General features: G+C 38.4%; 1 long non-coding RNA gene across 1 annotated transcript; it reads right to left on the bottom strand.

Annotated features, from left to right (window-relative positions):
- Positions 1 to 2,179: 2,179 nt before the first annotated feature.
- On the bottom strand, positions 2,180 to 8,693 carry LOC116251390 (uncharacterized). Its single transcript, XR_004171659.2, has 4 exons — positions 7,148 to 8,693; positions 4,703 to 4,811; positions 3,072 to 3,332; positions 2,180 to 2,407 (listed from the first exon to the last, which is right to left on the bottom strand). It is a non-coding gene; the product is annotated as an uncharacterized LOC116251390 (long non-coding RNA).
- Positions 8,694 to 11,076: the final 2,383 nt, after the last annotated feature.

The following is an 11,076-nucleotide window of genomic DNA, read 5'->3' as shown; positions in this document are numbered from 1 at the left end:
GAGACACCAAAACATCGATTGGGAGATCAGATGTCTCATCTATAGCCATAGAGTCGGCACTTTGCTCGCCTTGAAGGATACTTGCACTAGTCGCCCCTTTTGTTATGGCAGGATTCACCTCTTTACTACAAACCCTGTCATGTCCCACCACTTCAGGACAAGCCTCATTGGCCTGCATTGATTTCCTCCTCACACTCTCAGGGATAGGAGCAGAGCTAGTCCCTCCCTCCTAAGCATTAACACCCTCCTCCCTCTTAGGCACACTATGAAGTGCTGAAAATCTGTTTGCCTGATTAGCTGGACCAGCCGTTTTGTTCAGGAAAAAAGAACGGCGTTTGGGGCTTTTAACAGCCATCCAAGCCTTCCCATCTTCTACATCAACAGTATATGTAGTGGGGGACTGCTTCAAATCATCACAAGCAAAGGTGAAGTGGGATGTCACACCACATTTAAGGCAATATCTCACCTTCGACTCATACTCAATACTTTGCACCAGGGCGACCCCTTCTTCAAACGAGACCATGACTTCATTCACTGGATGAAAACCCAGTGGAACCTCAAGGAGCACACGCACAAAACCCAAACTAGCAACCTCCTTTGTGAAAGCTTCAGCTTCGGCGAACATCTGTCCCATCATTCTGGCTAGCCTATGAAATATACCATTCCTCCATTGCTCAGGCAGCAGATCATGGAGGCGCACCCAAATGCGGACTCTACTGGATGATTCCAGTTCTAATGGCATACCAGGTCTCCATCGATGGGCAACCAGAACCCGCCCCCCAACTTTCCAGCGACCAGGAGCAAGAATCATTTGCAAATCAGCTTCAATTGAGGCCCTAACCAGGAACAATCCTTTACCTACAGATGAAAACTTGATCGAACAGAGCCCAACCCAAAGAGCATGAAGGGAAGAAAAAAGAAAACCATAGTCTAACCTGTTGCTAGAGCGACCACCTGAAAGCGTTGCAATAGCTGTAAATCGGAAAGGGGCTTTGAGCTGCTTGTGCGCTGATTTGGGGACGAACAACGCCTTATTGCCATCCACCTTTCGGATTTCAACTTCATTAAGATAGTCTTCATCATGGAACTTTTCCCCTTCAACAATGGATGCCCAAGAGGGCCCCTTAGGTGCAGACGCCTTTTTGTTAAGCGCAGCTGGTTGCACGACACCATCTCCTCTTTCTTCCATAACACTGCAGATCATCTGCGCATCTGCTGCCATTACCGAACCTTCCCAATATGCCGGCCACCAGAGGAGCACCGGTTGGATACCAGGGGAGAACGAACCTCAGAGTCTCTCTCTCCTAGAGATTGCGCAGGGTCCCAAGAGCTTCGTGTCCAGAGAGTACTCCTCTTGTTAGCTGTAAGTTATTTGCTTGATTTTGTGGTTGCCTCTTGAAACATTGTAACTAGAAAGACAATTATTTTTTTCTTATGTTTTCTCATTAAAGACCTTGCAGTCTAATTACTGATAGAAACACAACCAATATTGGCTGTGTATGTGGCAACTGTTGGATCCTATCCATTTGGTTGTTGGATGCAGAGTTGTACGTTGTTTTTTTTCTATTAAATGCTATAGCATGGTGAAATGCATGGACATCAAAAGCATTAGTATAGATTGGCTTTACTGGCCAGCCCAGTTTCACCACAAAATGCTATAATGAGGCCAAAAACAACAGTGATGATTGCAACAATGGAAATGCTGCTATGGAATCGAAATAGCAGTGACAAAAGTCACCGGTATAGGACTGTTTTCCTGTAACCTTTGACAAATAGTTGTGGGCACCTTTATAAAAGTAAAGAAAAATTGGTGGGCTGATCTCGGCTAGCATTCACGTCTCATTTCATGTTCATGATAGAGAACAAAAGTGGTCACATCCACCCATCATTTCTTGTCTATCGTTGTTTAAAAAAAGAAGAAGAAGAGAATAAAATAAGCCCACGACGGCGTGTAACTGCATTACAGCTTCTTCTAATCTATTCTTACGTCCAAAATTGATGGAACTACTGACAAAAGGCGGAAGCACAAAATATAACTATACATTACATATAAAACAGCAACAATCACATACTTTCCCATTTGATATTTAGCCTGCCCGTTTCAAGCACATGGCATAGCCATCGCATAAAGTTCATGTACGCTTTTCCCACATACCTTCAAACTGTTTTGCTTATTGAACTTCCTACATATACATCTATACCTTAACATCAAGAGTTATATAAACCAAGTGCATATAACATTACATCAACATATTCATACACAATATTCAACAGTTAGACTCAAATATAACATTAGAACATTAGCAATGGTACATCATCATAATTTAGTATGGCAGCTGTGAATCTATGAAATCTGCTCCTTCCTCAGCTTGATAAGTGCTGTCACAAAACTGAAAAAAAGTTTGACCTGCATTAGAAGTTTAAATCATCACAAATCTGTTAAGATTTTCAACCTAATGTTCATCAAATTTATATTATATTTTATTCAAGAAAAAAAATAGAAGGGTAAATTTACTTCGGTCATTTACGTGTAACAAAAAATCTACCTTTAATCAACGTCATGGAGGACTTGTGGTTTTAAATAGAGACTGAGTGAAAACAAAAAAATTCATGAGATACTAAATGTATGGTTAGCAAATTTTCTGTTGAGGGGCAATGACCCAGATCTCATTGGGCTACCTCATATAACTGGACCTAAGTTCACCCAAGTTTCAATAGTAAATTAACATTTTAAAGGGTGGGCTCTGTGGGTCATACACTCCATGGAAACCCCACTGCCTCTGCCCATGCTTCTAAGCCTTTTTCAAAACAAAATATAGGAAATGTGCATTAGAGGGATATATGCCCCTCAAAGCAAAGATTGTCCACCCACCTTTTCATGTTATTTTTAGAATCAAATTCTAAACATGTTAATATTTGCTGATTCAACATTCCATTTTTGTCATAAGGATAAAACTTATTGGTATTTTTAGTAGTATCAAAAACCAAGAAGTTACTTGTGTTTTCTAAACGATCTTTAATTAAAAGCCAACCAGTTTTTAATGATTAAGTTGAATGGAGCGATTCAATACCGCATCAGCTGATTTTACTCCTTGCGGAAACTGCAAATGACTGTGATGCCCAAGGGTTTTCTCTCTTTGTGTCTGGCCTTCCTTAGTTCCTCCTCTTCTTTTGTTCACATGACTAAAGGCTAGAGCAGGACTGCGGAATGCTAGCATCTGTGCGCCTCTGGTTCGACGTCATCATGTGGTAGCCAGCAACGGCAAAGTCCGCCACTGTTTTGTTGACCGGCACCGGAAAAGGTGTGTTTAGCTTTCCTGTTTATGTCATCCCTGCTCTAGGACATGATTAGAAAACAATAACTTTTTGGCACAATTTAAAATCTAATGGTCATTATGATAAAATTTTGAATTATAAAACCAATAAAATGAGATGGAAATCAATGTAACAGCTACCTTCTACATGATTTAAGCAACACAAGCAATAACATGAATCTAATTTCTACTATCACAGTGGGAACCCAGAGGCTGAAATCTAATGATGCTTAGCTGCCTGCTCATAACTACTATCTTGCTCAGCTGAAAAAGAAAAAGTTCAAAGGATGAGACCTAATGACTCAACGAGCACTACATTATAAACTGATAATCGTTGAAAACAAATACAAACTACAATAATTAAGAGATATCTTGACATATGCAACTTTCAAGCATAATGAACTTTCTCATGTAACTTTCTTGCTTAAGTTCACTCTATCACCTCAAAAAAGACTTGCTCTCCACTTGAGGTCCCACACTTGAAGGACTTGGTCTTTCATGGAATCTTGCAACTAGTGACTACCTTTTTTGTTCTTTTTTTTTTATAGAAGACTTGCTCCTCACCCTTTGTAGGCTATTCTTGGTCACCACCATTAGGCAGCCCTTTGCGGCTAGTCACGATAGAGACTTGCTGAAAAGTTTTATTAACACTCTCATAAACTTGTCATTTCCATTTTATAACAAGCAAATAAGTAACTATCTCATAACTAGATATTTAAAATACTGTTGTGCTAACAATCTATTTCATACTAAAACATAACCATCAATTCTATAGCAGTTTAAGCAAACCAGCACACATGCTTTAAAGAAGTTATACTAAAATCTGCTCACCGAACAACAAAACACTATTTAGTATGTTCTTCGGGCACACCCTTGGGTACATTTTCGTGATCCAACCCACCTAAACAAATAGATAATAAAGGCAATTAGCATTATTCATGAAGGACCATAACCTATGTCTCTTACACGACCAGCAGCCTCACCAACTATAACTCATCAAACATGCTGCCCAAACAAGGACAACTCATACACGATTTTGAAAACCCCCTTCTTATCCTCAATTAACCTTGATTAGGACCCAACAAGAACCCATACAGCTGCAGCCTTATTGAAGAATAACACAAAATTTGAATTTCTTTCTTTTCTCAGCATTCTACACTCAATAATTCATTCTCAACATCCATTCTTGGATTTAGAGAAACAGCCCTCAAAAGCTCAACCGTATATCCCCTTCAATCCTCTAAAGACATGACATATCAATCCCATCATAAATCACATGCTAAAACTGACAAGAATCAGATTCCTCTATCAGAAATTAACAAGCAGACATTTAAACCTCGAATATGTACATCTACTTGAACCAAAATTTGAAATTTAAATTACCTTACCTTCTCTATCATTCTTCTCTTCCTCTATTTCTCAATATCTCGTCTGCCCCCTTTTTTCCTCATCTATTCTCTCGTTCTTCAGCTTTTTCTCTTCCCTTCTCTCGTTTTCCTAAAAGAAAGAGGAGAACATAGCTCATGTGATAAAACCCTCCCCTCTTTGAGTTTTACAAAATTGACCCATAAAGAAAGAATTCTTTGAGTTCTAAACAGCTTCTTTTTAAAACTTACGGGCGTAACAATTCTTCCCCTCTACAAGAAATTTCATCTACAAAATTTAGCTTACAAAGCACATACAGGTATCTGCATCTCATCTTATCTTCTCATTCCCAAGTGGCATCTTGTTCTGACATGTTGGACCATTGTATTTTTACAAGTGATACAGTTTTTTCTTGAATTATAAAATCTTTCTATTTCATAATGTCTATCGATTTCACTACATATGTCAGATCCTCATTTAACTTTATTGGTTATTCTTTAAGCATATGTGTAGGATCATAAATAGATTTTCTCAACATCGATACATAAAACCGTTAACATCCTCAAATTTTTTTTTGGTTTTAGAGTGCTCCAGAAAAATGAGTTTTGTTTTGGAAATGAGAGAAAGAGACTCGCTCGTTAGTACGAGAATCGACCGTTCTCGGCACCTTTACAGGGGGTAATCAATCCAAGGGCTATGATTATGCTTGATATATTTCATTTTGGCTTAAACATTTTTTTCATTCTATATGTGGTGTAATGTTTGAGAAAATATTGAAAGTTTGATGTTTTAAACTTTTGAAAAAGTTCTTGAAAAATTGTTTGAGGATGTAAAACATTTTGAGGAAAGTTTGAATTGAGAAATCTTTATAAATATCATCTACAAAGCTTGGAAAATCATTTTGAAGTCATTTTAGTGTTCTCTTAAGACTATGTATGTTTGAGATTTTGTTTTAATTCGGTTATTACTTAGTTAGAGTTTCATCTTATCTTGCTTAAGTTCTTTGGAATGGTACTTGTGATTATAAGCGATATTAATTGAGTGTGAATGCATGAATGCATTGATCCTATATAATTAGAAGAGAATAAAACATTCCTACCATAACATTCATCTAAATGCATTCTTACCATAACATTCATCTAAAAGCATTCTTACCATAACATACATCTAAGATTTTTGTTTTCATAATTATCATAAATATTTTTATAAAGATGGAGAAGTTTTTGAAAATGGATTGGGATTATAGACTATCAAGCATGAATCCAATATTGGGTCATTACTTGAGTTTTGGTCTTGGTGAAGTTGGTAAATGAAAATGATCTTGGAAGAAAAATATGTTCAAAAGAATGGAAAAGACAAAGACTTAATCACAAGATAAATATGGAGAAAGAGAAAGGGAAAGATATTTTGAAGATCACTAAATGAACGATTTTAAAAGAGGGAGAGATACGTATCTTTATATGTATGTACATATGTATAAGCTTTTGAAAATGGAATCTTAATTTAAATAGAGAGGAAAAGAAAACTCTTAAAAGGAAGAAAGAAAGAAAGAAAGATAGAGAATGATGCACATATACAGGTACATACTACATACTATCACATATACACATATATGAAATTTTAAAAGGAAAATGATATTGATTTGAAGAGACATAAAGATTTTAGAGAGAGAAAATAGAACACATATATATATATGAATTCTTTTGTATATGAAAATTTACAAAATAAAATGTGGAAATGTAAGAGAATGATGAAGAAAATCATCATGTGCACATATACATATATAACATGTATATACATATGTGTCTTTATTAGATTGAAAATCAAGAAATAACTTAAAATACCCGACTTCAACTTTTATGTAGGCCGGAGGGGAGCTTGGGCTCATGTAAGAGCCTAAGTTAAGTCTCCATAAAGAAGGTTCTTTCGAAAATATTTTGGAAAGCATGATTTTATATTAACATAAAATATTATTATCTTGTTTGTTGCAAGGGAATATCTTCCACCGTTGGGTATGAAAGGAAATCAAACCACATGATAAAGTGTTCATTAAGGTTCCTAATTAGGTGTTAAAAAGGAAACTAAACGCAATAATGACATAAAGATCCATATTAGCATGTACATCTTCGTGAGGGTTTTTTCAAGTTGAACAAATCTCAACCTCAAAAATTAACATAAGAATAAAGATAAAATCTCAAGCCGCACTGTCATTCTTGCTGCGCATTCATATATAAATAAGAAAAATTAAGCAACTATGCATGAACAATATCTTAAAACAAAGCGACATTCAAGCAAAAGAGAGAACATACTTCAATCATAAAATGAAATATCATCTCATGCTCCCGGTGCACTCAAGAATAGATTTTTTACTCTAAAAGAGAGATTTGAGAGCTATCTCATATAGCGATGGGGAGATGAAGAATAAATGAAATAAGGAAAAGAAATGAAATGAGAAATTAGTCACGTACCTCTAATGAGAATGATTTAGAAGCGGAACTCTTACTTCGGACGATCTTAGGGCGGTCATCGGTGACTAGGGATATTGCTAGAAAAGCAGCGCCTTGAGAAGCAGCAGGGTACACCGTAAGTTCAGCTCCTCTTCCTCTCAATTGTGCAACCAAGAATACAACAGTTAATGCTCTTCAACAGGGCACAAATCAGTTGGAAAAGTGGCAGATTTGATTACCAGACACAGACCAATACAGAGGATTGGTCAACTGAAAGATGCTGGAATGATTCAGCCACCAAGACCCACGAGGCTTTGGTTCTCGCCTGAGACAGCCACAGATCGGGTGCTGCTTCCATGAACTGATGCGGTTGATTCAGATGTCAGAATCAGACGTGCCTGGGCTCGTTGGAAAGGTGGAGAAGTTAGGAATGTAATGGAACTAGCGAGAGAGTGAACCGGTGACTGAAGCAGCTGGCAAAGGCCGCAAAACAGAGACTGTTCCTGCGGCTGTCGCAGCTTCACAGGCTGGGTCTATCGAGAGAGAGAGCCTGCTTTGCAGATCTACAGATTTCTGCTCTCAGCTCGGATGTGTATGTGTTATGGCTTGTTGGAACAGTGCGGGAGTCAGAAAGATGAAAAGCCTACTCTAGTAATTATCCAATATCAGGATCCGAAGATATGGCATTTTTGAACATAGTTGTATTTTGCAGTGGCAGGGACAATAGTTACAAAAATAGGGGACTGAAAAACTTGCGATTCCGACTGACTCCGACCACTTCTCCAGTCGAGCTCCAGCGTGTTGGAATCGTAACACTTCGATGATTCAGACTGTGCAATTTTACAGTAATTGGTAATTGGAGGTGACAACGCCACCTTGTTGAACAGCTGTTGTTCCCTCCTTCATGCGAACAGGGGAGGGTTACTGTAGGGGTTAGACTGGCGGCAGGAGTTTTGTTGATTTCGACTGGCGGAAGTCATGGTACCAGTTGAGCATGGGCTCCTTTGAAACTGCAGGAGGCAAATGATCTGGTCTGAGCTTTGGGAGGGTGAAAGACTACTGAAGTAACAAGCGGTGGGCGTTTAAACAGATCTACTAGAGAGTCTTCTCGCCAGGAAATAGAGAGTTGTTTCCAAATGAAGGACAGAGTCGATTGGTGCTAAAATCGATCATGGATTGCTATGGTGATCCTTAGTTTTTCAAGGTAGATCGAAAAGCGCCTCAATTTACAATCGACAATGGGTTTTATAGAAGAAGAAAGGTCTGGCTCACGTGCTGCCTGTCCGACCAAATGATGGTTGCTGCCCACGCCATGTGTCAGAGATCCACACTACCTTCCGGTGGTGGTCTGCGGCTACTCACTGGTCTCCCACACCTTTTGTTGGAAATCTCCAAAGCCACCTGCTGCTGCATGCCTGAAGCTCGTGCAGCCCATTGGAAGACGAGCGTCGAGGGACAGGGGCTGTCGTACGCCAACTCCTGTTGCTGCTGGTGTGTCGTTGGGACTCTGCCCCTTGCAGTGGTGGCCAGGCGAGAATGCATGCCCAACAACTCCCTGTGAGGTCGCCTGCCGTCTCCTGTCGGTACCTCGTGCAGACGCTGGAAGTAGTAGAGACGGTGGAAGCATGTTGCATGCCATCTTCCTTGCGCGTGGGAGTTGAACGGTCGACCTGGTTCAGTCGGTCGTCCCATGTCGTTGACTCGGTGGTTTCATTCTGGTTCACCAAGAAACCGGGTGATACAAAAATGTAAATGGGTCGAGTTAAGGTTTATTCCCGACCCATTTACACTGATCCAACCCAAAAGAAGTGTGGGTTTGGGTTCTGGATTTAACTCTTACGTCTAAGGTTGAGTTTTGAATTCGTGTTTGGGTAGAAAGACATGGGTTTGAAGATTCACTTTGGATAGACCAAGCGCTAACTTGTTTTGGGTCCAGGATTTAAATCCGAATAATAAAATATTGATTTCTTTTTTGGAAAAATTTGAGGTGTTAACAAAAACACATCATGAGTTTTATTGAGTTCGACAAGCAACTGTAATCGATAGCCAACAACTCTAATTTTAAAATGTCATGTGGTCCAATATCTCTTGGACTGAGTTTAGCACCCTACCCAAATCTAACTACTCCTTTCCAAGGTGACACCTTGAGAAGAACTTTGTCTCCCACTTCCAATTGAAGGTCTCTGCGCCGTTTGTCTGCATAGTTTTTTCCTTGCTTCTAAGCTACCTTCATATTTTGCATGATTTATCTGTAGTAATCTGTACGAGTTCTGGCGCTAGGAGTTTCATTTCACCTACTTCATCCCAACATACTGGTGTCTGGCATTTTCTACCATAAAGTGCCTCACATGGAAACTACGGTTATATGCAAATTCTACTGGAGATAGGTATACATCCCATGAGCCTTGAGACTCTAATACACAGACATAACATATGCTCTAGTGTTTGAATCGTTATTTTTTATTGCCATTTTGTTTGTGGATGGAAGGTTGTATTGAACCTCAATTTAGTTCCCATGGCTACATGCAAACAAGGCCAAAATTCAGAAGTGAAGCGAGGACCTTGATCAAACGCTATCGACACTGGGTTACCATGAAATCTAACAATTTCTTCCAGAAACAATTGTGCTAGCTTGTCAATAGTGGCTTTCCTCTTGATGGCTAAGAAGTGAGCAGATTTGGTAGGCCATGTTGCCTTTATATAAGCAATAGTACACAAATTCTTTCGACCCAAAGCATCTACCACGTGGTTACTCTTGCGAGAGTGGTAATCAATAGTGCAATCACAATCATTAATGAATTCTAACCACATCTTGTTGTTTCTTCAACAATTTTTGATCTCTAGCGAACCTCTTAGTAGCATTCGAAACCAGATGCATTTCTGACCATCTATCAGAGAAAAAAGAACGATTTGATCTCGAAGGATTCCCAAGAAATTTTTCGATTTTTTTTTAGAAACAGATGATTATTCATCTTCTTTTCACATTATGTGAACAGCCAGGACATTGAGGAATATCAAAAATGGTATTTCAGGAATCAATCTCATTCTATCTCTTATCGTTTCCTTTGAAGAGAGGAAGGATCAAAAGAATCAATCTTTCTTTTTGTTGTTGAATGTCTGTTTGATTGATCAATGTGTGATATTATGAATTCTCATTGCTAATGACATTGAAGTTCAGTTTGGATTGATCATAAGATCCTTTCAATTGACTAGAATCTGTTACTTGAACAAAAATAGATCGTATGAAATCATATTGAATATTTGATAATACATTTTGTACCTTGCTGAAAAACCGATCCTTGTTTACCAACCACATATTGTCTAACCAAATCAAATTCTCTTTCAATACGTTCCTCAAAAAAACTGATTTGTGCTGATTCTTCCCCCAACTAATGAAGAGATCATGGTGGAATTGCCACATATGAGATTGAGCACAATCATCCCACTTGTTTTTTGAGAAGAGATGGGAAACATGCTCAATATAATGTGATGGAAGAGTTGTCTCAACTCCTTGTTGTTTGAGGAAATCCTCCACTTCAATTGGTATTTTTTCACGAAAAGCAAACGCGAGATAACAAATCAAGTGTTTCGCTAAGATTTCAAATAGCTATTCTGAATTCAAATTGATTATGCTTCGCTTCTTCCTCGGAGAAACACGATCAAGCAATTCCCAACCATGGTCCTTGCGGATCAGATCATCCATATATGATACAAAAAGAAACTCCAGATATTTGATATCTTTCTCTTTGAATGATATATTAATTCCAACTACTTATTTGTCTCATGTTCAACTATTTTTAACTAAGTACTTTAAACTTTTATGATCAGTGTATATCTGACACTTTTTGCCATACAAGTGATGTCTCCAAATCTTCAAAGTGAAGACTAAAACTACCAATTTTAAACCATATATACGATAACTTCTTCCTGCCTTTTCAGTTGTGAGGATG

The sequence above is a fragment of the Nymphaea colorata genome, chromosome 3 (genome assembly GCF_008831285.2).
Source record: "Nymphaea colorata isolate Beijing-Zhang1983 chromosome 3, ASM883128v2, whole genome shotgun sequence".
Lineage (NCBI taxonomy): Eukaryota > Viridiplantae > Streptophyta > Magnoliopsida > Nymphaeales > Nymphaeaceae > Nymphaea > Nymphaea colorata.
Note: the sequence above shows the minus strand (reverse complement) of the source record. Positions and strands in the feature narration are given on the sequence as shown.